At 36.7% G+C, this 23,398-nt stretch overlaps 1 protein-coding gene across 2 annotated transcripts in view; it reads right to left on the bottom strand.

The window, feature by feature from the left end:
• CDH12 (cadherin 12) overlaps positions 1–23,398 on the bottom strand; it is a 573,557-nt gene that overhangs the window by 307,827 nt on the left and 242,332 nt on the right. The window contains exon 1 of one of the 2 annotated variants that reach the window (XM_063326104.1): positions 3,707–3,853. The exons of the other annotated variant lie outside the window; for it this stretch is intronic. The gene's annotated coding sequence lies outside the window, so the exon portion shown is untranslated. Of the gene's footprint in view, positions 1–3,706; positions 3,854–23,398 lie in introns of those variants that run through there. 2 annotated transcript variants of the gene reach the window in all.

The raw sequence follows: 23,398 nt of genomic DNA, 5'->3' as shown, positions 1-23,398 counted from the left end.
TAAAAATAAGACCCTACTTGATTTGCTATGCACTACTTAGAACTCCCAGAAAGAGGTTCCTATCTGAAAAACAAGAGTACTAATATGTTTCAATGTTTTTCCTAATTCCATATAGCAAGTAATCTTTTTTAAGGCTGTGTCAAATGGGAAGTAAACATTGCCAGAAAATGAAGAGAGGGCAATGGTCATGTCAATCATTAGAGTGGTACATCCTTTTACGTTGCAAACGTTGACTTGAGCGCACGCCAAGCATTATAACTGTCATACCCAATATACAAACCTGAATTCTACCAGTGGAACGAAGTGATCGTGACTCTTCTTACACAAATGCAAGAGCTCTCTGAGTATATCATAAAATTCTGTACTCAGCTACCTTAACAGTGGATTTTTATTTCAATGACCTGTAACGAAGGAATGATTTTGTTCATTTTGCAAATCTGTCTTAGTCTACACACTATTGATTTCAGTCAGCTGAGCTGTGAAGCATGGTTAGTGAAGTCTGTGTACCTAAAATAACCCTCCTTAAGAAGTACAGGAGTTAAAAAAACCCAACGTATCTGCATTACAGGAATTTGATTTACAGCCTGGCAAACCAAGTCTAGTTTAGGTGATTGTGAGAAACCAAGAGTAGGCAAATTTTGTTATATAACATTCATGATATTTATTAGATGGTGAATGCTAACGCAATTTTTTGCTTGGTGAGATGAATTAGTCATTTGAAAGAGATCACCTTCCGAATTGCCTTTCTGTCCTCAGCCATGTAACTTTAAAATGGCTGCCTTTCGTATTTCAGTTAAAGACATTTTTTCATAGCTTAATACAGCCTCTAAACAACATTTACCAGCAAACAACCAGTAGCTATGTGGACAGCAGTGCATTATGTAATGCAAACTCTACTATATATTCAAGAGGGAAAAGTGATAAGCCATTTATTTTTCCAAGACATGACTTCAAATTCGAAGTACTTACCAGATTCAGCTTGCCAAGTTCAATATACTAGTGTACTCTGGTAGAGAAACATGAAAGAATATTTGATATCTCAGTGCGAAGTAATCTTTCCTTTGTATCTATCATTTTCATCTGGTATTGATCAAGATAACTGAAGCAATCTCGTTTGATGCCAGCAGATAAACTGGCTATGAGTTTGCTTCTTCCTAGTATATTAACAAAGAGGGAAGTACTAGATTCTGGACTTTTCTTCTTCTTCCTTTCATCCTCCACCCAATCTATCTTATATTTGCAGAGATGTGGTAGATAACAAAAAAATTGTTATCCACCTGTGAGATAGATATCTCACAGTTTATATTATTTTACAAGTTAAACTCTTTAAATATTTCTACTTCTTACCTCTTTATTTTTTAAAATATTCCCATTTTCTTACCACAATTTACTCTCTTATTCTGATCTTATCCTCTGTTGTGTTTTCCTTTAGTAGTAGGATCATGATTTTCATACCGCCAGTGCTGTTGCTATTGCTACAGTTCAATGTAGTTCATGAAGAGCCACTCACATTTATTTTCTAATTGTTTTACGGTTATAGCCTCTTTTATAGGGATACTGCAATGTGTCTGAACCTCTTTCTTCACAAGTTTGAAATTTCTAGTATGCTTTGTTTCCTTATTTTGGAGTATGAGTCATTTCACATTAGGGGCCAGGCGAGTCATGTCAGTACTGAGCTCTGCTGTATCACAATACTGCATTCACGCTTGACAGCATACCATAAGTTGTACGAACTTAAATGTGCTTCTCTTTTCTAATATGCCTTCTTTCCTGGTTCTTATTCTCCACAACTTATTTTACTCCCCACAGTTCACAATAATCTAGAATTTATCTGTTCTCAGATCGACTTTGACTTCTGTTGTCTGACTAGCCTAACTTCATGTGCTCAGCTCTTTGCCTTTTTCAGTTGTTATGTTATTATGCAGACAATGTGTTAATGCAGTTGCCTGGTTCAGGGGTCTTAACTTCCCCTACCCTCCTAAAGCTAGAATATTCAGTACGTTCAAAAGTGATGAATTTCCATACTGTGATTCCATGGCATATGACGAACATAGAGAAAAGAGCTTCCTAATGGCACTGAGAGCAGTGACGTTTACTGAAGAAGACACAAACACGTGCACAGAAGTAGAGGGATATAGCAGTCCTCTATTTTATTTTTACATGCAAAAGTTTCTTTTCTGAGTTATAAGAAGTTTCTCCCAAAATTCTGCTAGATTCTTGCCACAGGTGACTCTGGATGATGTGCTATAGTGTTTTGGACCAAGAACTCCCGTGTTTTGACTCCAGCTTCAGCAAGATAGAAAATGCTTAGAAAAGAATGAGAAATAGACAGAAAATGTATGGTAATATTCCTTCTTCCCTTTCAACAGCCAGTGGCACAAGGATTATCAGATTCAGAGGCTGCACTCAAAGTATTGCATTTAATGGGCATCATGGGAACCATTTTCCATGAAACTGCCTTTACCCTTCTAAATCACTGTATGCTTTTGGTTTTATTATTTGCCTGATAATTTCACAAGGGGTCTTTTACTTTTTTTTTTTGTTTAATGAAAAGTATCAAATAATCCATTTACTTATCTTCTCTATTTAGCTTAAAAAACATGAAGCATAAAACCAAGCTTTTAGCATGAGCTGGACAGAAGCATATTAAAAAAGGTTAGAACATAACCAATCTGTGCTCACATAAAGCACGGTCAGAATTACTTTTTAAAAGATTAATAGTCAATAAAGATACGTATATTCTTGACTATTTGACCAAAGTCATCATGCTTGCTGGGCAATATGTTATAATCAGAGGTCATACCAAATTCTTAACCAATTATTGCATACATAAATAAAACTGTAAACTAAAATCCTTATAAGCTGAATACATTTGTGATAAAAAACCATGGGTGCACAAGCCAATTTCTTTGTATCACACTCTTCTGAATGGAGTTTTGCAAGTTTTCTATTTTAGGCTCAGCAGTTTCTCTTGTTTCCCTTATTTGCTGAGAAAGAAATTACTGGCATGACATTGCATCAATATTTTAAATCTAGTTTTCAAACTGCAAATAAGGAAAGAGTTAACAGCTCTTTTCTATTTATGATGAGAAGTGCCAAGAGCTTGAAAAAAATGGTATAAAGGCAAAAAACCTAATTCCTGATCAAGAAAACAAACCTGTTCAGTGATAAATGGCCAAAGCAGCAGTGAGGGGAATGGCAAAGGGATATCACCAAGCCAGAATGATTTTTTTTAAAATAAATTCTACCTAACTGCACTGATGGTGTAGCACATAGGAAGAAGCAGATCCCACTTAAAGGAATATTACGGCTTCATATAAAATAATTTCTTTTTCCTCCATACAAAATTCCTCCCATCCCCAATCAAAAGCTTCTTAAAGTTTGGCTCATAAAGTCAACATAGGACCTGTTCTTTCATCACTGTAAGGATGTTTATTGAACTCTCGAGTCCAAATCTTGCATGCTATCAGATTTCTAGTCGCTCAGCAACCAATCCGTCATCTTTACTCCAGCTATAAAAAGTTTTATAACCTTCCCATCTTTAACTAAGGTTTTCTATCCTTTCACTATGCTTCTGTGCTGGGAAATAAACCAGAAGCTGCAGGAAACCCCTACACAACCCTCCAGCTTAAAACACTTAGAACTTGTATAGCAAGTACTTTATGCCCAGTACAGCTGCTGGCAGAGAAATTGGCTCCGATCTTACCTCCCACGTCTCCTGTAGCTCAACCGCTTCCGCTGGGTAGTTGTTTATTTCTCTTTTCCTTTCATATCCCTGACCTTTTTTCTAATGTGTTGAGCTGAGTTTGGAGTCACAGTGATGAATGAGATGTGATGATGAGAATCATAGTGAGGGTGCAGCATGCAGGGCTGTTTCTCGGGCAGCATAGTAGCAGACGGAGGAGGGGGGAAGTTGAAATCTGACAGGTTTAGCTTGCTGACAGCCCGTGTTTATAGGCTCTGTAAAGAATACAGATGAGACAGAGGAAAGGCAGAGACGACAATGACATAATAAATCTTAGCCACAGTGTTTTCAGCCTGAAAAAGTGAAGAAATAAAATCAACTTTGGGATGCCGTTAATGCTTAGGCTGCCACAGAATTGAACCTCTTCACTGTCTGCTTATCTGGATGAGATTAATAGATACACTAGACTCCTCTGTACAGTACTTCTGCCATCTGCACAGAAGATTTCAGCCCTTTCTCCCCTTTGACCACAAAATACTTTACGTAATAAGTGAGTTAGGCATTCTAGTTCCAATACACAGGGTGATATATCTGCATACTTCTCACCAATACGCTTCAAAATACCTAAAGAAGAAACTTTATTTAATGCTTGGAAATGCTTTGAAGATTAAAAAAAAAAAAATAATAAAAAAGAGAAGTGGTAAGAATAAGGACCAGCCTGCATTCTGAAAGCAGCCACCATCTCCTCAGCGGCTTCAAACACCATGTCTGTTTGACTTCAGTGGAGATATGCCAGTTTTTATCAGGTGAGATTCTTGCCTCTAGTTTTCATTTGGGGAAAATTCCAAGTAACCTTTAGGTAAATTCCAAACCACTAAATAAAGACTTCAAGATTTTAGCTAATATCAAATTTCTAAATGTTTAGAATCTTTTTCCCCTCCAAAGTCCCAGATACAGTAAATGTTTCCTTTGCTCTTTTGAGTATATCTAGCATGAACATGACTTTTGTGATGCAACCTGATCATCCACCCTACCTCCAGTAGGCTACATCCTGCAGACAGGCTTTCAGAGCTGCCCTCATGTCTCAAGGTCCACTCATTCCTACAAGAGCTACAACTTTTCACAATTCCCACTTATGAAAAAATAGGACTAAGAATGTAAACTATCCCTGCAAAATACTTTCATTGTTTTTAACCAGTTACCATTACCATCATCAAGCAATAGAAGACAGTCAAAAAGAAGCCTAATTACTGGCAAGGATAATGCAAAGTTCCTTCCTTGTCAGAAGCTGTAAAGTCTGTATCCATTTTCATCCATCTGAGTCCAGTGCTAGGAATGGGATAATAATATTCATCTTCCTGCCCTTTGCAAATTACCTTATTGTTGAATGAAGTAAAGAGAAGGCAGCCATTATACCAAACTGAACTAACAGAAGAGGTTAAAGAGCACATCACGCACTATAATTTAGACAAAAGAAACACACTGAAACATGCATTTTCCCCACTGTCTTCCACTAGTAATATCCACTTGCAGGCCAGCTTTCTTGCTTTTAATAGCTTTTTTGTTAAGTGGAGTCTGGTTTGGCCTCCAGAATTATGCGTGCCATCCGACAGGTCTAACCCACGCAAGGTTGGCTGACGCGTCCATCAGCATGCAAAGGTGTAAACAGTGCAACCTTAGTTTTACAATGTGTGAAAGGCAGAGGCATAGGGGACAAACAGTGTCGTCTCCTGTAACCAAGCATTAGACCAGCACACCCTTGTTGAGTCAGAAACATGTGCTAAATTCATACAAAGTAAGATTCCTAGAAAGGGCAAGTCTTCAGGAAAACCAGACTTCTTTAAGGCATGTAAAAAAGGAGCACAAGAATAATCACTAACCATTTTTGAGAGAGAGAATGATTCTCCTCTTAAACTTGGAGGGGGTAGAGGGAGACACTCATCTTAAGATCTCAAATAATTGCACAGAGCTCTCAATAGTTAGTAAACTAGCAAAGTATTGTTTTGATAACATGTATTAACGGAGTTTGATAACTTACAGAATTAAGCAGCTTTAAGTGATTTGTCCAATACCTCCCAGAAAGACAAAAATCACAGCGTAGAAACTCTGATTTCCAATCTCCTGATCTAATTATGAAACAATGCTGTACACATGCCTGCTACTTTATAACCGCTTGTCCTGAACCACCAAGTGCTGTATTAAATGGTGTATACTTATCAGCTCCATTATATTTATGCAGAATAATGTTATTTCTTCTAGTGTCTCTAGATAAACAATGACAACACAACAGAAAGGAAATTATCTTCAAGAAATTACATTTGTTGTAATTATTTCCTTTGGCACACTTTTAAAATGCTATTAGCTCTTACCCCATAAAAATAAGGATGATATGAAAAGGAAAATATAAAAAAATATTAATAGTTATATAAATAGAAATAATAAAAATGTATGAAGGAAAAAAAAAAAAACCAACAAAAAAACACCCAAACCCACCAAGGATTAATAAATGTACATATCTGGTACTCACCAGACAATCAACCTTGTATACGTTGTCTGGAAACTACTGCCAATTAATACAGATTTTTCATGGTAGTTTCAGTTTAATCTTTCATATACATCTACAGCTGAAAATTGTCAAATTGACAAGGTCAGCCCCGAGCTTTTACTCCTGTACTGATCCTTATAAACAGATTAGAATAAGGGAGACTGATTCTGTGATTAATTCAGGTAAAGGGGAAAGAAGGCAGCAAAGTTTTTACAATTCTTCCTGTGTGGTCTTAATTATAGCTCTTCTCATCTGCTAACTTGTGACAACAGTGGCCTTTAATGTCCATGCCTGACCTTGCCCTACTCTCCATTAGTCTCATATTTCTCTGAAATATAGAGCACCTCAAACCAAAAATAGTTGCTCACACAAAGAGATGAGAAACGCGTGTTTTCTACCAACTGGTAATTATTTTTGCAAGCATATGCATCTTCCTAGCATTTTCTTGAGAGTATAAAAACAAACCTAACCTCTATAGTCAAAAAGCTTTATGTTTTGTTATTTGCTTTTCAAAAATTTCTCTCTGGGGGTGTAGCTGAACAGTGAGGAAAAAAAAATGTGGTAGAAACATAAAGTGTCTACCCACCCAAAGTCAAGCTGTCATCTCAGCTGGGGATGCTGACATTCAATGACATATTCAGCTAAAGACAGAATGAGTGAGACTGCTGCTGCAGCCTAATAGGACTATCGTCAGTGGAACTGCTTCATCCCAGACCTGGGGACTACTTCTTCTTATGAAAATATGATTTGCATTCTTTCCAGACTTTTACCTAAACAAACCTTTCTTAGTCACTTCTTGATTTCTTGATCTATTATATTTATCTATTATACTTTAGTTATTTGCATCTTCTTCTCATTTTCTCTGCATTAATTACCACCTAACTAATTGGGATTTTAAATCCTAACACTGTAAGTATTATTTATAAAACCAGGGACTAGAGATGGTTCTGCTTGATGTTTAAAGTACTTGGTTGCTCCACTTCAAAAAGGAGGATGGCAAAGAAGCCTACCTGAGTGAAGTTAGCTAAACTCACATGTTATTTTCTTAACAGAGAGTTAGACTTCGCACAAGCTAACTTCAGAAAACTCCCTAGACTGTGCAAACCTTCCTCTGCTTTGACAACTGCTTCAGAGAAGGAATTATTGAATTCAGGCGGAGATTGGATTGGACTCTTTGTCACTAATTTCTAATGGCAAGTCTATCAAATCTCAGTAGCTAATTAAAACCTAAAAATTATTCCTTTTCTTGGTAGCATGCTGTAGGGGCTCATTGTACTTCAAAGATAAAATGCAAGATCAATGCTAACACCAAGGTCAGAGTGGAATCAATGGAAATTATATCTGTGCCATGGAGGACCTCATTCCAGTATTTATGAAGAATCAAAGGGTTGGTTTGCTCATAAATTGGCTTTTTTACACTACTCATTTGTGCGGAGGGAGTAGCAATTGAATCTGGGAACCTAAACGTTCTGGAATTACTACAGAACTACCAAATGCAGCTCCTCTCCTACTTCCTGCACAGATGTGTCAGACCTGTAACATATTTCACAGAGATATCTTCACATTTGAACGAAAAAGTGTATGAAGTGTATGAGAAAAATGTCAGTCAGTTGTCTCCTGGTGATGCTTCTGTAGCATCCCTAGAATTCTCCTCTTGTGCAGTCCAAGTGGCCTCTTGGATGGACAGCCTGGAGAAGGGTCTCTTGTCAGTTGGTGGTGTGACTGGATCCTCTTCACCAGCTTTCTATTGCTAGATACACAAGAAATTTCTGATTTGTACCAGGGAATTAGGCTGCAGATACAAATAAAAGCTCTGAGATGAACTTTGCCAGCCTCCCTGAGGTCTTCCTCTTTTCACTACGAAACCACACAGGATAAATATGGCTCCAAGAGGGAACATACTTATCTAATCAAAGAGGCTTAACATCAGTTTAACTCTGTGTTCAAGTAAGTCAAACACACAGCTTTTCTTCCTGTATTATCAAGCACGTGGTGTTTACTAAATAAGTAGCACAACTGCTACCAGATCATGCGTGGTTCTGTAGAAACATCTAGTGTCCAAAGACGGACTCAAAAAAGGTTTCGCAGCTAACTGAACAGCATCTAAACAATTCAGTGAGATCTCAAGACAAAGCTAAAACCATCAAGCACAAATCACACCTTTTTTTGTATGATGTCCTAATCTTTGATAATACTGCAGAGCTAACGCAGCCAGTTTTCCTGTGAAAAATCTCTTAGCAGTGTCATGGAAAGGAACGGCCTGACCTCTAAAAAACACACTGAGGGAGGAATAGCACAGAAGGGCTCAGGCTGTGTGTATGAGATCTACAAATGAATAAAGACATCCTCAAAAGGGGTTCAGAATTAAATAGTTAATCAAAAGGTTGTACAGTAAGGATCTCCTCATCCTGCTGGGAGGGCATGTCAGGGGAAGAGCAGGAAGAGCATATAAGAATGTGCATCGACTTCCTGAGGCGTTTCACAGTCTGTTGAGAGAACAGACCTTGCTGCTTCTTTTTAAATCCCATATGATGCATGATTCATCCAGGGAATAAGATTTAGTTACGGAGGAAGAAATACTAAGACTTATCATCACACATAAAACTTTGGCAAATTTTATTTGCATGCGACTGTAGTTCCTTTTGGTTTTAGTGATTTTTTTTTTTCTCTCCAAGTTCCCTAAGGGCAAGGAACAATACTTCTGGACTAGTTGTAGTTTGGAAAAAAAAGAAATCTTACGTCTTCCAACTTCATGTTAAGAGCATAGACTAATTTCTCTCTTGCTTTTTTCCATATATCTTAACAGTTTGACTTATAGAATATAGGTATATAAAAAGCTATAAGAAATCTACCAGCTTCTGAAAGGTCATGCAAAGGGGAGCTTGTTGGGCAGCTTTCATCCAGGCTGCTAAGACCTGACCTGTCATTCCTTTTACTGCAATATTTGATATTGTTATCACCAAAAAGGAAAGGCAGGGTATGAAATTTATTTACAGTATTTTATTTGTTCCATACATTACCAGCTCTCACAGATGAACAGAATCTGAACTCAAGTCTTGGCATGAAAAATAGTGTTGGAGCTCATTAAATCCGCTTGAATAATATAGCAGGATAGCATCCCTGTTGGAAAATCTGAATTTGGTGTCATCATCTTTCTCAAAATAAAGTGCTAATGATTCCTCTTATGAACTTATAGCATATGAAACGAACTTAGGCAATCTGTTTTCTCAAGAACTGAAGAAAATAATTTCAAATATATAAAAAGGAATAAAACTTAGCAACTTTAACATTTTTCTCATTCCGTCGTTTGGTCACTGACTTTTACATTTTTTAAAGAATCTTAAGGAAGTACAATAATATTTGTGTAAATATATATGACAATCTTCAGAGTAAAGTCTCAGTAAGTCAGGCTTCACTCAGTAAGTGTTTGCCTGAGTGAGGAACTGATTATTTGTCCACTATGAATAACAATGCCTCTTCATGCTAAGAATGAAAACTATGCTATATATATATGCATATAGGTACATATATATATATACACAAAAACATATAAACCATACCTATCTGTATATTACATACACATGTACATGTAACATATATAGTACATATATGTACATATATATAAGTTCAAAGCAGAATAGAATACCTACAAGTTAATATATGACCAATATATCTAATAGAAAATCACAGCTACAGTTGGCAAAAGACACACTTTAGCCCATTACAATCCCAGACCTGTGTTATTGTGGCAACCATCTCACATAAGCTTAAAACACAGTGCGTAATAGCACAACCTAGATATCAAATGATTTTTTAACACAATTTATCCTCCATGCCATTTTAGAGTCTAGAGCAAGAAGTGAGTATAAAGGTCAAGAAGAATTTATCAGAAACTCCTTGCAATTCAAATTTAGATTCCATATAGAAATGATTCTGGTTACTAGAAGGGTTTTTTCCTCCTGAAACTGAGTCATTGTAAAATGCGCATGTTCACACCACTGAATCTCACTCTATTTTTGAACATGTTTACCTACCTAAAGTAGATGGTCTTAAGGACTGGGCCAAACCAAGTAGCTTAAAAAGAGAGAACTAGAAACAGATCTTTAAACATATATTTATTTAGATATTCAACCTTTTCCACTCTATTCATACACTGTACTGACAGTTCGGAAAATCATCAAAATCTTTGTCCCGGTTTGGGGTGGAGCAGAGCCAACTTTCTGTTCATTGAGAGAGGCTCTTGCTTATACTGACCTGGGTGTTTACCCATGGAGGGGTCACACCTGTGGGGAGGAGTGGACAGGACAGGTGACCCAAACTGACCAATAGGGTATTCCATCCCAGCTGCCATGCTCAGTACAAAAGCTGAGGGATCAAAGGGGCTTTTTCTTCAATGGCTCTCTTTTTTCAATGACCGACATCCAAGGAAGACCCTATATGTTCTTCTGCCTTTGATCCTGATCTGTGTGTTCCTGAAGCTAGATCCAGAACCCGGTACCCATCTGTTGCTAAGTCCAGTCTGGAACTTTCCCAGTGCCTGCTGGTGACATCCTCCTGGGAACTTGATATGGTTTTATGTATATATCTATTGTATCTATTTCATTATTTCCTTTTTATTTTATCATTAATATTTCATTAAAGTAGTTTAGCTTTTTCTAAACTCATAAATCTCTCTATCTCTCTTTTTCCTCTCCTTGGAATGAGAAGTGGGGGAGAACATCTGTTGTTTTGTCATTGGCCAGCCCAGCCCAAACTGCAACAGTCCTTTAGCTGTAATAAATCATGCTTTTCTTTCTGTTGCTTATTTCTTCTTCTGTTTTGTGTGTTTCATGTATAAAAATGTGAAAACCACGGTGTACAGCAATTTAATTAGAACTAACACTGTATTAATAGTCCTACTATCTGAGCTTCCAGTTGTGAGCCATCTCCACATTACAGAGATTCAACTCACCCTGAGCCATTTGCTGAAGAACCAGGACTGCTGAAACTGCCTGTCCTGGCTCCTTCTCCAGTGGTAGATACATGCCAAATATACTTTAATTATGATTTATTGTGTCATGAAGTTCACTATTTAACCACTCTAGTCCCGTGTGACTTTTACTACATAAAGTTTAACACAGCACATTTGAACTCAATATGGTGCTGTTGAAAACAACATGACACTTCAAGACCATGAACGTTAATACACAGGAAAGGAAGAATATGAAGAGCCTTTTCTCATATCTGAAATGCACATATTTTAACTTGCAGAAAAGTAGCAAACTTATTACAGCTTGCCTATTTTTTATATATATACACACACACACACATATATATATGCTCTGTATTGCTTGGCTCCATTAATGATAAATGTCATGAATGCAAACATTAACTCACTAAGCAGTGTAACTGGTAAAGCAGACAGAAAGCAGTTTTCCTAACTAAAACAATGTTTTTATGCAGCTCTAAAACGTTTCCTACATTGTAGGAATAATTAAATGTCTAAATTACAGTTTTGTTTTCTGTTGGGTATTCACCATTTTAGCCATTTTTTTAGTTATTGATTTAAGAGTTTTCTTTGTAAATGGCTGATCTTTATCCATGTGTCATCCTTTGAATATCTGGAGAAGAAGACAAGATTGCACTGTTCTCCAGAAAGTAGCTATGAAAAGCCATAACATAATGAATACTTCTTATCTATTCCTATTTGAATCTGTCTCTTCTACCAATTTCCAAAACTCCTATTATATCACCTCTTCTATATGGATACAACGCAAAATTGAATCCATTTGTTCATACTTCCATTATCTGGTTTCTTTTATGACAAAGTCAGTCTCCTGGCAGTCTAGATGAAAAAAAATGACAGTCTGTAGTTCCCTCACTTATCGCCCACATTCCTGTTATTGACTTTGAGGTGTCTCATGGGGGAAGAAGTTCTAGAAACCTTCAGAAAAACCCTTACAGAGTACTCCAGTGTAAACAGGTAATTTTGCATAAAATGCCTTTTCAAATCATAAGTGATGGTATGCAAGGAAGTCCTTGAAATTTTATGGAAAAAAAAAACCCAAACAGTCATTAATTTATTCGGTATGATATTTCATCCTTCATTGATGGTGTTAAAGAAAGCACAGCATTTTTGACTGATTGCTCTGAGACAGAAAACAAAATGTCTTTTTTGATCACATTTTTGGTCACCAAGAAGTATTTGTCACTGCAATGCTTTCTATTTGGCCGTGGAGCACAGAGCAGCTTTTTTTCTCATTTCTTCTTGAAGTTAAAAAAAAGGAAGGAATGCCTACATGTCTTGAAGTCAAGGTGAGATAAAACCCAAGAAACTGAAAAAAAATTAAGTAATGGGAGGATTTGTGTGTGCTAAAACTAGAAAACTTTCAAAACCAAAAAAGAACCAGAAATGAAACTTCCTGGTGCAGGAACCAGAGGACATAGCTGCAAGTTGCCACGACCCCTTCACAAACTCCCGATTAAGGGCTATGAGGAATGAGTGGAAAACGGAAACATTGCTCAGATTGCTAGTCAAACTTTTGGCAATAATTAGGCGGAGGCAGGCTTAGCTTAACCATGTGCCAGTCTAAAATCCCATCCTTACTCTGCAACTGTCTAGCTGTAAAACCGCTGATCCCAACCCATGCAATCAAGTCTTGAGAAACGTTACATCTTGTTAATCAAGTACTTCCCTCCCTAAACAATACTTACACTTCATGTACCTCACACATAACTAAACCCAGTATTGTTGGATGTACAGATTGTGTGTCTCTAGCTCAAAGAATGACTTTACATATTTGAGCAGGATGTACATTTCTGGGGTACCTATAGGACATTAGAGGATCAAACACTTGACCGTAAATCCATCTGGAAAGACAACTAAAAGAAAATAAAACCACAATGTGTTCTGTCACTTACTTAGAGGTCAGCGGATCAGTGAACCTCAAATCAATTAAAATTTGGTGAGCTGTAATGTTCAAACCATCAGCACTTAAACATTCAGGAAAGCGCCTGCATTACAGGAAAGTTATTATTCAGCCACCACTTGTCAAGTCTGATAAATTACCATCCCTTTTGGCTTACTAAAATGCGTTACCACAGAGTATAGCTAATATTACCGGACTAAAACTGGTAAAGGCTATGACCTGTGCAGAAGAAAAATGTACCATGCATTTCTTTGTATAAAAAAGTAACAAAGTAAGAAGTAGCAATCATTCATATACTTTGCACGTCATATACAAACATAGCAATATTCTTAACTATATAAATAATTATCATTAAGTAAAAGAACAATGTTTATAGACCTCTATGTATATTTTTATAACAGTTCGTTATGACTTCACCGTCTCACACATCTAGCTTTATGATATGTGAAAAATGATGTAGCTGCATCTTATTAAATTAAATTAGACACCACATGCAGCTTAAGCAATTGCTGTAATTACTCTGTAATTTCTAAAATACGTATAATAGGAATACACAAATGATATAAAGCTCATTTTTATGTAAACAGAGTAATTAATACAGAAATCTCAAACTCTCCTGACTGTCAAAAACAATATGCTTGCAAACTTTAGGAAGGTCTGGCACAGTGCCTTCAAAGACTTCAGAAGAAATTGGGTAATCAGCTTTCAGCATAATAAATATATGCATAAAGCATGCAAATGGCATTCGATAGGTATTATATAACAAACACTCTAGGATATGAAGCTATGATTCACCATTTGTTTTTTCCCTGGATAATAAAGACTAATTGTGACTGTGCTCATTTGAATTGGAAAAAAGCCATCAATCTCATTATTAGAATGCAAAATGTGGGAGGTGGCTCCTCCCACATCTATCCTTGTTTTATTTTGATAGCCTGTTCTTCCTTCATGTTCCCACCCCACACTGTTCAAGCTGGACAAAAGTTTGAAGTAAAACTGCTAAAACTAGGAGCCTGAGTTCCTACTGAGTTCTTCCATTTTCTCAGAGGCAACACCACCATTGGTTTCACCAGCATGACACCAACTTAAAACTGTCTATATGCAATAGGAAGTCAGACCCTTAGTGTATATTAGAATGCACATGACAGTCATTTAAAAGGAAATTTGTGTACTAAGGCCACAGAAACTATGAAGGTGATGAAGGATACAAAAGGTGCAATATGCAGACCTCTTCTGCATTTTATATGAAGTATGGGGTGCATATCAAATATTGTACATGCTCATTTGCATGAACTCGGCTCATCATTACTTAGCCAACCGTATTACTGAGAGTTAATGGGGAGATATGGAGATTATCCTGCATCTACAATTTTTTTCTTTGTTGTTAGTTTTCAGTATGTCTTTCCCAGGAATCCAACACATAGGAGTGAACAATTCTGGGGTTTTTTTAGCCACTGTGAGGGAAAGAACAACAGTTTGGATTAATTTCATATTGATTTTCTTCATCCTGGCCTAGAAAATATTCATAGTGCTCATTTATACGATCTTCTAAGACTACATTAGTGGGCCATCAGCAAAAACTCAGGGGCAATTGTTTTTGAAGCTTCTTTAGTAATAGCCTAAGGGACATTCACAACAAGAATTATTTATGACTGTTCTTCTGAGGGAAAAGTCCTTTACAATCACCCCTGCTTCATGACCTGGTGGAAACCAGGTTCCTGAAATCTCATGATCACTTTTACTTGCATTATTTCAGTTCAGAAGAGTGTCCTTCACACGCTGGTCTCATATTTACAAGCACTGCATGCTGCACGAAAAGGGTTGTAATCCAAATAGAAAAAATAATCATCATCATCATGATTTTACAGATGCAAAATGGGCAACACAGGCAGAGATTAACCAACAACTTGTCAAAACTTATACAGAATGTCCCTGGTAGAGCTAAACCCAAGCCAATCAAGTTACAAGCCAATGCCTAAATAGAATATGAATGAGAACTTTCAGAAGTCCCATTGTTAGTGTTCCAGCTGTAATGCACAAGATCTCTACTGGATAAATGCTGATCATCATTGCCTTCTTACTTGATTTCCAAATTCAAGTAGGATTTGTCAGGGAAAAGAAAGACAGAAAAATCAAAACAACCACCTGCTTATATCTGCATTCATTCTATCCACCCACTTTACTAAAATTCTAGATAAAATGCTGTGACAGTTTCCAAACAATACTCAGACTTTGTAATAGGGTATATGCAACATGACACTATTTTCAAGGAGGTTTAAGGTTAAAATGTAAAAATAACACTAAAAACTACATAGCACTTTGTTTACTGGTCTCAAAAAGGAAGTTAAATGTAATTATATCTGTAATTCAGAATAAAGACGAAGAGACTTGCCTAAAGCCCAGGAGAATGTAAACAGAAGAGTATCACACTCTAATGCCCTATCCTATTCCCTGTAAAAATGGGGAAAGTTTTGTTCAGATAAACAAGTAACAATTATCTGAATGGGAATAATCTGCTTCTACCTGAAACCTCTAGTGTTTTTGTTCTTCTTTATTGATATGTCATCAGACTTATTGTAAATTGAAATCACTTCTGATTTGCTTTTGTCAGAGGACAAAAGTGCAGAAAGTTGTCAGAGAAGACAAAACAACAAAAAAAAAAAAGGAGGCTAATACATGAAAACATCAGCATTGAAAAGACTCTTTTCTGTCTGGATGGTCCTTGTTAATTCAGTTCTACCTGATTCCTAAACAATGGTTAAATCCTAAGGAAGAAGCTTGTCAACACTTGCGAGCTACTTGAGGCTTACTGTAGAGTATTTGTCTGAGCACACAAGACAAATCCCTCAGTATTTTTTTCCTGTTTTCCAAAAGAGAAAATGATGATAGAATATTTAAGATTCCTTGCATTCTGCAATATAACAAAATGGAACATCTTAATTCAAGCTTATTCTGCATACCTAAAAAACTTTAGAAACCAGTCTCAGAGTGTGGAGAAGCAGGACAGACTGGCGGAAATTCTCATTAGAGAGGACATTCGCATTTCAAGTTTTGTTACTTTTGGCAATAGTTTTGCATAATTAGTTACTAGCCTTCCTTCAAAAAAACCCCACACTGGTAACTGTTTAACGTAAATTGGTCAATATTGAGCAATGCAGAAGCACGGTTGACTTGATATGGAAATCTATAGCCAGTGGGCTTAAACTCACCTCGCATACCACAGCAAGAGAGAGTCCGTACACTGAACACAGTGCCACTGCTGGATTTTAAACAAATAGGAAACCATTAAAGTGCTTTTTTCCCCCAAACACTACAAACTTCTCGTCTCATAGATTTCAGACAGCCTGAGGGCAAACAAGGTTTCTTGTCAATTTATAGCCAAGTTTATACCTGTAAAGGCCCCGTGAGGCTCTGAGACTCAAACGAATGTCCATTTCCTTTATGCTGCACTTGGGCTTTTGAGATGTGTGTCCTCCAGATGCATTAACGTTGTCTGAGACTCATTAATATGGCAAGACAGAAATTGTAAGTGATAGGCTGTGAGCAGTTACTCTCATTTTGGGATTCTAAGAGGTAGTTTCACCAAGGGTCTCTGTGCCGTTAATTCTATGGTAGTCTTAACAGAAAACAATATAGAACAGACAAACTAATATTGAGCAGTGATGGTAGTTCCAAGCATAACAGTGAAGAATAATCTAACTAAGGCAAGATAAAGTTTAAAGTTAACATTTACAGGTGGCTTTACAGCTTTTCACATTCATTCAGCACTATTATTCTCTTGTGCCTGTATACTACAGTTACATTCCAAATGCTGCTTCTTTAAGTATTTTCAAAAGAAAATACGGTTCACATTCTTTTTCCCCCTCCTATAGGCAATTTTGAATCTCATTTGCCAGTACATTTCTTACTTTTCATTAGACCTGTCACTACCGTAAAATCATCTAGAGACAAGAGGATTCATTTGTGGAACAGAGACAATTAGTCAACTGAACAGGTACTGTTTCGAGAAACTGAACACCCTCTGCAGGATTCCAGGTTTCCTTTTCCTTTCTAACCGCTTGAGAAGAGCAGAAGCAGTAGGAACCCTAAGACTCCCGATGGAATTCGTACAGAGGTAGACAACATATTAAGATTCCAGCAAAACATTTAGTGGCTACAGAGTCCGACTTAGCTGAATGACTACCACCTTCAGTGGATTTTAAATATGATCTGTAAATATCCTCTAACTGTATTCAAAATCAGGAATCCTATCAAGACTTACATGTTTACTCACTTGTGTCTTCAGAAGTCGTGTAGATCTAGGTTTTGGAAGAGAATATTCACTTGAGGATTCTAAGAGCTAAATATCACTCTACCCATTAGGGAACTTACTGCAGGGAGGTTATTAATATTGTTTAAGGACAGAATGTATATATTGAAAGGCAAAGGCAGATGTAGCAAAAGGAACGTTTTACTTCCTGGTATAAACCATCATATACACACAAATATGATCCCCATAAACACCATTGAGGTTTTTCCATAGAAAAATATAGGTTAGAAGAGAAGCCATCTGTCCAACTTCCTGCTAAAGAACAGCTAAATACAAAGAGAAATAAAGTTGCTTGGGCCCTTGTATGTTCTACCAATTTTCTTGATAAACATCCCTGTAGTGCAAAATGCATTATAACATCTCTTTTTCCCCTCAAACAAAATTCTTTAATAATGCAGTACATGGTCTTGGTGCATTCATTGTATGAACTACCAAAAGCTTTTCTTTTTTTTTTTTTTGTATGAACAAAATCTGAATAACACCATAGCAACAATAAAATTAATGATAGTATAGGTGAAAGAGAACCACAAATGAAAGTAAAGGATATTTTAACAACTAAAGTTGAAAAAGGAGGAAATAAACACAAAATACATATTAAAAAACCAGCTGTTTTTAATTTTTTTTGGCTTCCCATTTATTTTGTTTCCCTTCACTTTTCCTGCCTAATGACTTTTATGCAATAAATAAATAAATAAAATCGATGGATATTTCTGTAATGTTTTGGTCTTATTAACAGGGTATCTTCCAGTGTCTGAGAAAAGATAGAACATAATAATTATTAATCTCATATTGAGTCTAATTCTTGTTTAGTCTTCTCACAGACACTTTCTCCTAAGACAGTACAGGCAATATGTGAGCTATGGATACACTGACTCATTATCTACTCATAATTTTCCCCTTGGAAACAACTCTCAGTTACTGAGACTGCGACCATTGCCTTCGTATCATGAGATGCAGAAAGGATGCTACAGATCAGAAAGCTTATTACACGTAATAACTGATCATTTTTAAAACTTGTCTTTGAAGCAGGACAAGTTTATTCTCATAGTAACAGAGGTTAAAATCTATCAATTTCAAATTTGGCAAGACAGTTTACAGGCCAAAGACTCTCTCTTGTTATGACTCAGGGGTCTCAGGGTGTTTGTTCTCCATTCATCCTGTGTCTGGAAATTGCACTTTGCTCAGCCCAGAGCTTTGTCTCCACACAATGCACACACAAGAAAAGTGCTACTCAGACAAAAGAATTTTATCTGCTGAAATGATGTTCTTATATTGTAGAATCACAGAATAGTTTGGGTTAGAAGGGACCTTTAAAGGTCATTTATTCCAACCCCTCTGCAATGAGCAGTGACTTCTTCAACTAGATCAGGTTGCTCGGAGTACTGTCCGACCTGACCTTGAAAGTTTCCAGAGATCTACCACCTCTCGGGGCAACCTGTTCCAGTGTTTCATCACCCTCATTGTAAAAACTTTCTTCCATATATGTATAACTTATATCCTCTTTTAGTTTAAAACCATTGCCCCTTGTCCTATTGCAACAGGCCCTACTAAAAAGTTTGTCCCCATCTTTCCTGTAGGCCCCCTTTAAGCATTGGAAGACCAATAAGGTCTCCCTGGAGCCTTCTCTTCTCCAGGCTGAACAACCCCAACTCTCTCAGCCTGTCCTCATAGGAGAGGTGCTCCAGCCCTCTGATCATTTCTGTGGCCCTCCTCTGGACCCGCTCCAACAGGTCCATGTCTTTCCTGTGCTGAGTGTGCCCTATCAGAGACTTCTACCACTTTCTGAGGAAAACTAATCATATTTTTGTTCAACTATCATGCACTGCACGTTTAAAGAGACTGCTCAAGAACACAGACAAATTGCCACAGGATGACATTACTGTATTAAAAAAAATGAACTTTTATGTTCTTGTTTAAAATCTGCTCTTGATTCACAGTGCTATAGCAACCACACCATTCACAACCAGCAAACTGAATCTCATGTATCAAGGTAATGACCAAAGCCTTAGGTTGATATATAATATGCTACAGTATCTTGAAAAATGAGTAACACATCATTGTACAAAATATATACATGCAGCAGGCAGAGCTTGCATGCATAAAATACAAGAAACTTAGCTTTAAAGCTGTATATGTGGGAAATTTTCTCCAGAAAAAAAAAAATCCAGAACACTGACAAATTTATGTTAATAACTAGCTATCTCTTCCTTTAAAATTAAAAAATCAACCAACAGACTTTTCTCCTATTTCTTTTACTAATTGCTAAGCCGTGTTCATGAAATGTTCCTATATTATCAAATGTCATCATATTGGTAAAGGAATTAAAAATTCCTCTAAATAAGGATAACTTCTTTTGTATGTTAGCGTTACCTATATGAAAATATTCTTTGTTAGGAGTTCCTAGCTAGCATCACAACCACTTTCTCTTCAGTTTCTGCCATTTTCTGTTCTTATACACATTCAGCTGCAGAACCAACCAACCACTTGCAGTGGAAGCTGTTTTCTACACTTTCAGCATGGTCACACAAAAGTGGAATAGGCAGTATGATCTATCATTGCCCTAAGTAGGAGGGAGAAGAGGGGGCAACTGGAAATGATGAAAAGGCAAAGGAAATGTGTAAAAATATAGGGTATGTCGGGAAGCATGAAGCCCTGGCAGCCAGTCACTAGATGCAGCAAGAAGGGAGTAGCCAAGTTCAGGGTTAGTGCAAATATTTACAAAATTTAATTTTCTTTCTTTTTTTTTTGTTTTGTTTAAATATTCTGTCTAAGAATCACAAGCTATTTTTAAAATGATGATTGAGGTTGCTTTAAAAAAATGTACTCATGCTACATTATGTACATAAATAAAAAAAAGCATAATATAAACATATAACTTTACATCTATCTTAGATAAAATGCTCAGATATCAAAAATGTTCCTTGGAGTCTCTTCTACTCTTTATGATGTTTGTTCCCTTATGAAGAAAACCGAATAGCTTGTTTTACAGGAGATCTGAAAGCAAAGGAATCTCTGAGGTTGTTCGTATAAATCTGACATCAGATATTTGACCAAGGAAGCACACAAAAGGAAAGATGATGTTTAATGCAGACACTTTTTTAGGGATAAATCTGGCTAGTTTGTCCACTGGAAAGCCTTTATATAGCTCTGTAAACAACCAGAGAGAAACTCTATTGTGCCTGAATCAATAGACATTAATGCAGTGCATTTCTGTCTCCTATACAATCATCTTGCTGGAGTAACTTCCATTCAGAACTTTGTTCTTCCTTTCCTTTCATTTATGGTTTATACTAATTTCTTCTCTCTTTTCTTGTTTGAATGTTTACGTTCAAGTAAAGATTTTCTCCTGTATTTATCAGCAGCGTTTGATCTAAATTACAAGAAGAACCAACATATAGTCCTAGGTCACTGAGAAAGTCTCATTAGCTTGCTGATTATCCTCAGCATTTTTGAGAGAAGGTTTCATTACCATGCAAATAGAAATAGCTTCTTTATTCAGACAGACTAATGTTTAGTGTTCTCTGAATTATGTCATGCAACAATTAAACTCATCAAAAGGTACACAGCAAATGAAATTCATATTGTACAGACTAGTTATTACTGCCACAAAGATAAGGGGGAAAAAATGATTGCTGTCATCTCTAAGTTGCCACTGTTTTTAGTATAATAAATTTTAAAAACTCAAATTCGGGCCACACAACAAAAAGACAACACAAAACTATTCATTTGGAATCACTTGTTTGCGTGCGTGCATTTCTCTGAAAGAGTTCTTTTCACATTCTTTTAACAGTAACATACAAGGCATTCACTACTGGTATTTCTAGAAGACTGGACCACAATTCATTTTGGCCCTTGAGGTATAAAGGTCAGGCCTAAGCTAGAAAAACAGAGAAATGAATTGTCAATCCACTGAGAACGTAACAGAGCAGAGGAAATATCAGCTGACGAGTTGACACAGTCAGCTCCTAGACTGGTATGATATTTACACAACCTACTTTATGCAGACTTTAATTGGGCTTTTCATTTATGTGCTCTGAAATGCTGTGTTAACTCCCATGTTAGCCTTCAACATTTAGGGACCATAGTCTTTTAATTTATGTTCTTAGATTATAAATGTTCGTCTTCCCTTTCTACTTTTAAAGCACAGAAAACTCTGACTGACTAGTAGAACAGAAAAGAAATAAAAGAGAAACTTTTCCCACTGTGCCGTGGCAGCGTAAGTTCTTGCCCCCAGACTCACCTTCATTTCAGCAGCTCAGTGTCTTTCCTGGGCTGCAGCTCTCTATGCACAGTCTGCCTGTGCTCCTAAGAAAATTTTCTCATTTTGTCGTACTGGGAACCTGGCTCCACACTTGCTGCCTGTTTTTAGCAGCCTTCCTATACCTCCTGTGCTGCGGGCTCACAGCTTGGCTCGGCTCTTACCGCAGTGCTCTCCATAGCTGCTGCCTGTGGCCCCAGAAGACTTGAACCTTCCCTCTTTCCAACGTGCTCCCTGGGATACCTCCATCTCCCCATTCCTCATGAGTGTTTATCCAGCCTTGTCATTCTCTCTATATCACATACAAATGTATAGTACCGTGTAATATATCATCAGTATATAAATCATTCTTTTTACAGGAAAAAAATAGCAGTGAAACCTTCTTTAAAATACAATAAGCAATAGAGGTTCACAGCTTGAACGTGAACAAGGTAAAAAAATACCAATTTTTTTTCTGGTAGGTATGTGTGAATCTATGACAATTTCCAGACAACACAGAGCTGCGGCTTTTTGGGCATAAAACCTTTTTAGGCCCTAGATTACTTTAAACAATCAATGCTGATATCCCGTATTGAGTAAAATGGACAGCTAGCCAAGGAGTTTAGTCAGTCATCCAGTTCTCCACTTATTTGATTACCAGAAGGATGCAGAGTGATCTCCCAGACACACAACATTAACCTTCAATCAATAACCACTTTAATGGTAGATGGACTCCTTTCTTCAGGCCTCCTCCAGCTGCATTACTGTGGAATTGCTATTTGGATAATGATTAATATGCTCAATACATCAAAGATTAATTCCTGTTTACACTGGAAGATGCTGCATTACATATTTCCATACCACAGTCTCTGTCCTCTAGTCATGGACCTTGACAATGACAGGGTTTTGATTACTTTCAGAATAGTCTCCATGATGAACGGGGATTTTATACTTGTGGTAATCAGTAAGGCAGAAAATGTTTAAAATATTGTCATTTGAAGGAACCTAAGTATTCTCCAAACTCTTGAGTGTAGGGGCTGAGCAGATGGATAAAAGAAATGCAGATGCTAAGCCTTTTCCCCCATATTTTTTCCTCTGTTTCTAACGTAACCAAGATTAAGAAGGTAATTCATAAAAGGGTGCTGTTCAGGTAGAAATATAACTTTGTTTTTAGTTCATCTTTGTCAAAATACAGTGGAAATGCACAGTCAGATAGCAACTATTTGAATTATTTAACGAATAAATGTCCAGTTCTTAGAAATACACCAGATTTATAAATACTGATTAAGAGATGTGTGCATTTTAATGACATTATAATACAAATAAGGTATGATTAAGTTATGTTACCAAATTTAAGATACCACAGTGACTAGTGGAACTCCTTTCCACTAAGAGTTTGTAGGGTTAGGATCTGCTCAACATTCTCTCTAAAACCTCATTTACTCTCATCGTTAGAAAAAAAACCCCAAACAAACCAGGATTAGCAATGGTTTTTCTTACGTTTAACTAAAATGCTGTTAAGCGATCTTACTCATTAGACACGTAATAAGACGACTCTAGGTATTAGACAAAGTATTTAGAAGACTATAACATTTTTCCACTGATAAATCAACAGATAACTCATTTGAAAATCAATCTTTCTTTTTTTTTAAGAAAATCTTTGCTAAAAATATATATCTAACAGTACATTTTAGGCTCATGTAGTAATGATCTG

This window comes from Chroicocephalus ridibundus, chromosome 2 (assembly GCF_963924245.1).
Source record: "Chroicocephalus ridibundus chromosome 2, bChrRid1.1, whole genome shotgun sequence".
In the NCBI taxonomy this organism is placed as follows: Eukaryota; Metazoa; Chordata; class Aves; order Charadriiformes; family Laridae; genus Chroicocephalus; species Chroicocephalus ridibundus.
Note: the sequence above shows the minus strand (reverse complement) of the source record. Positions and strands in the feature narration are given on the sequence as shown.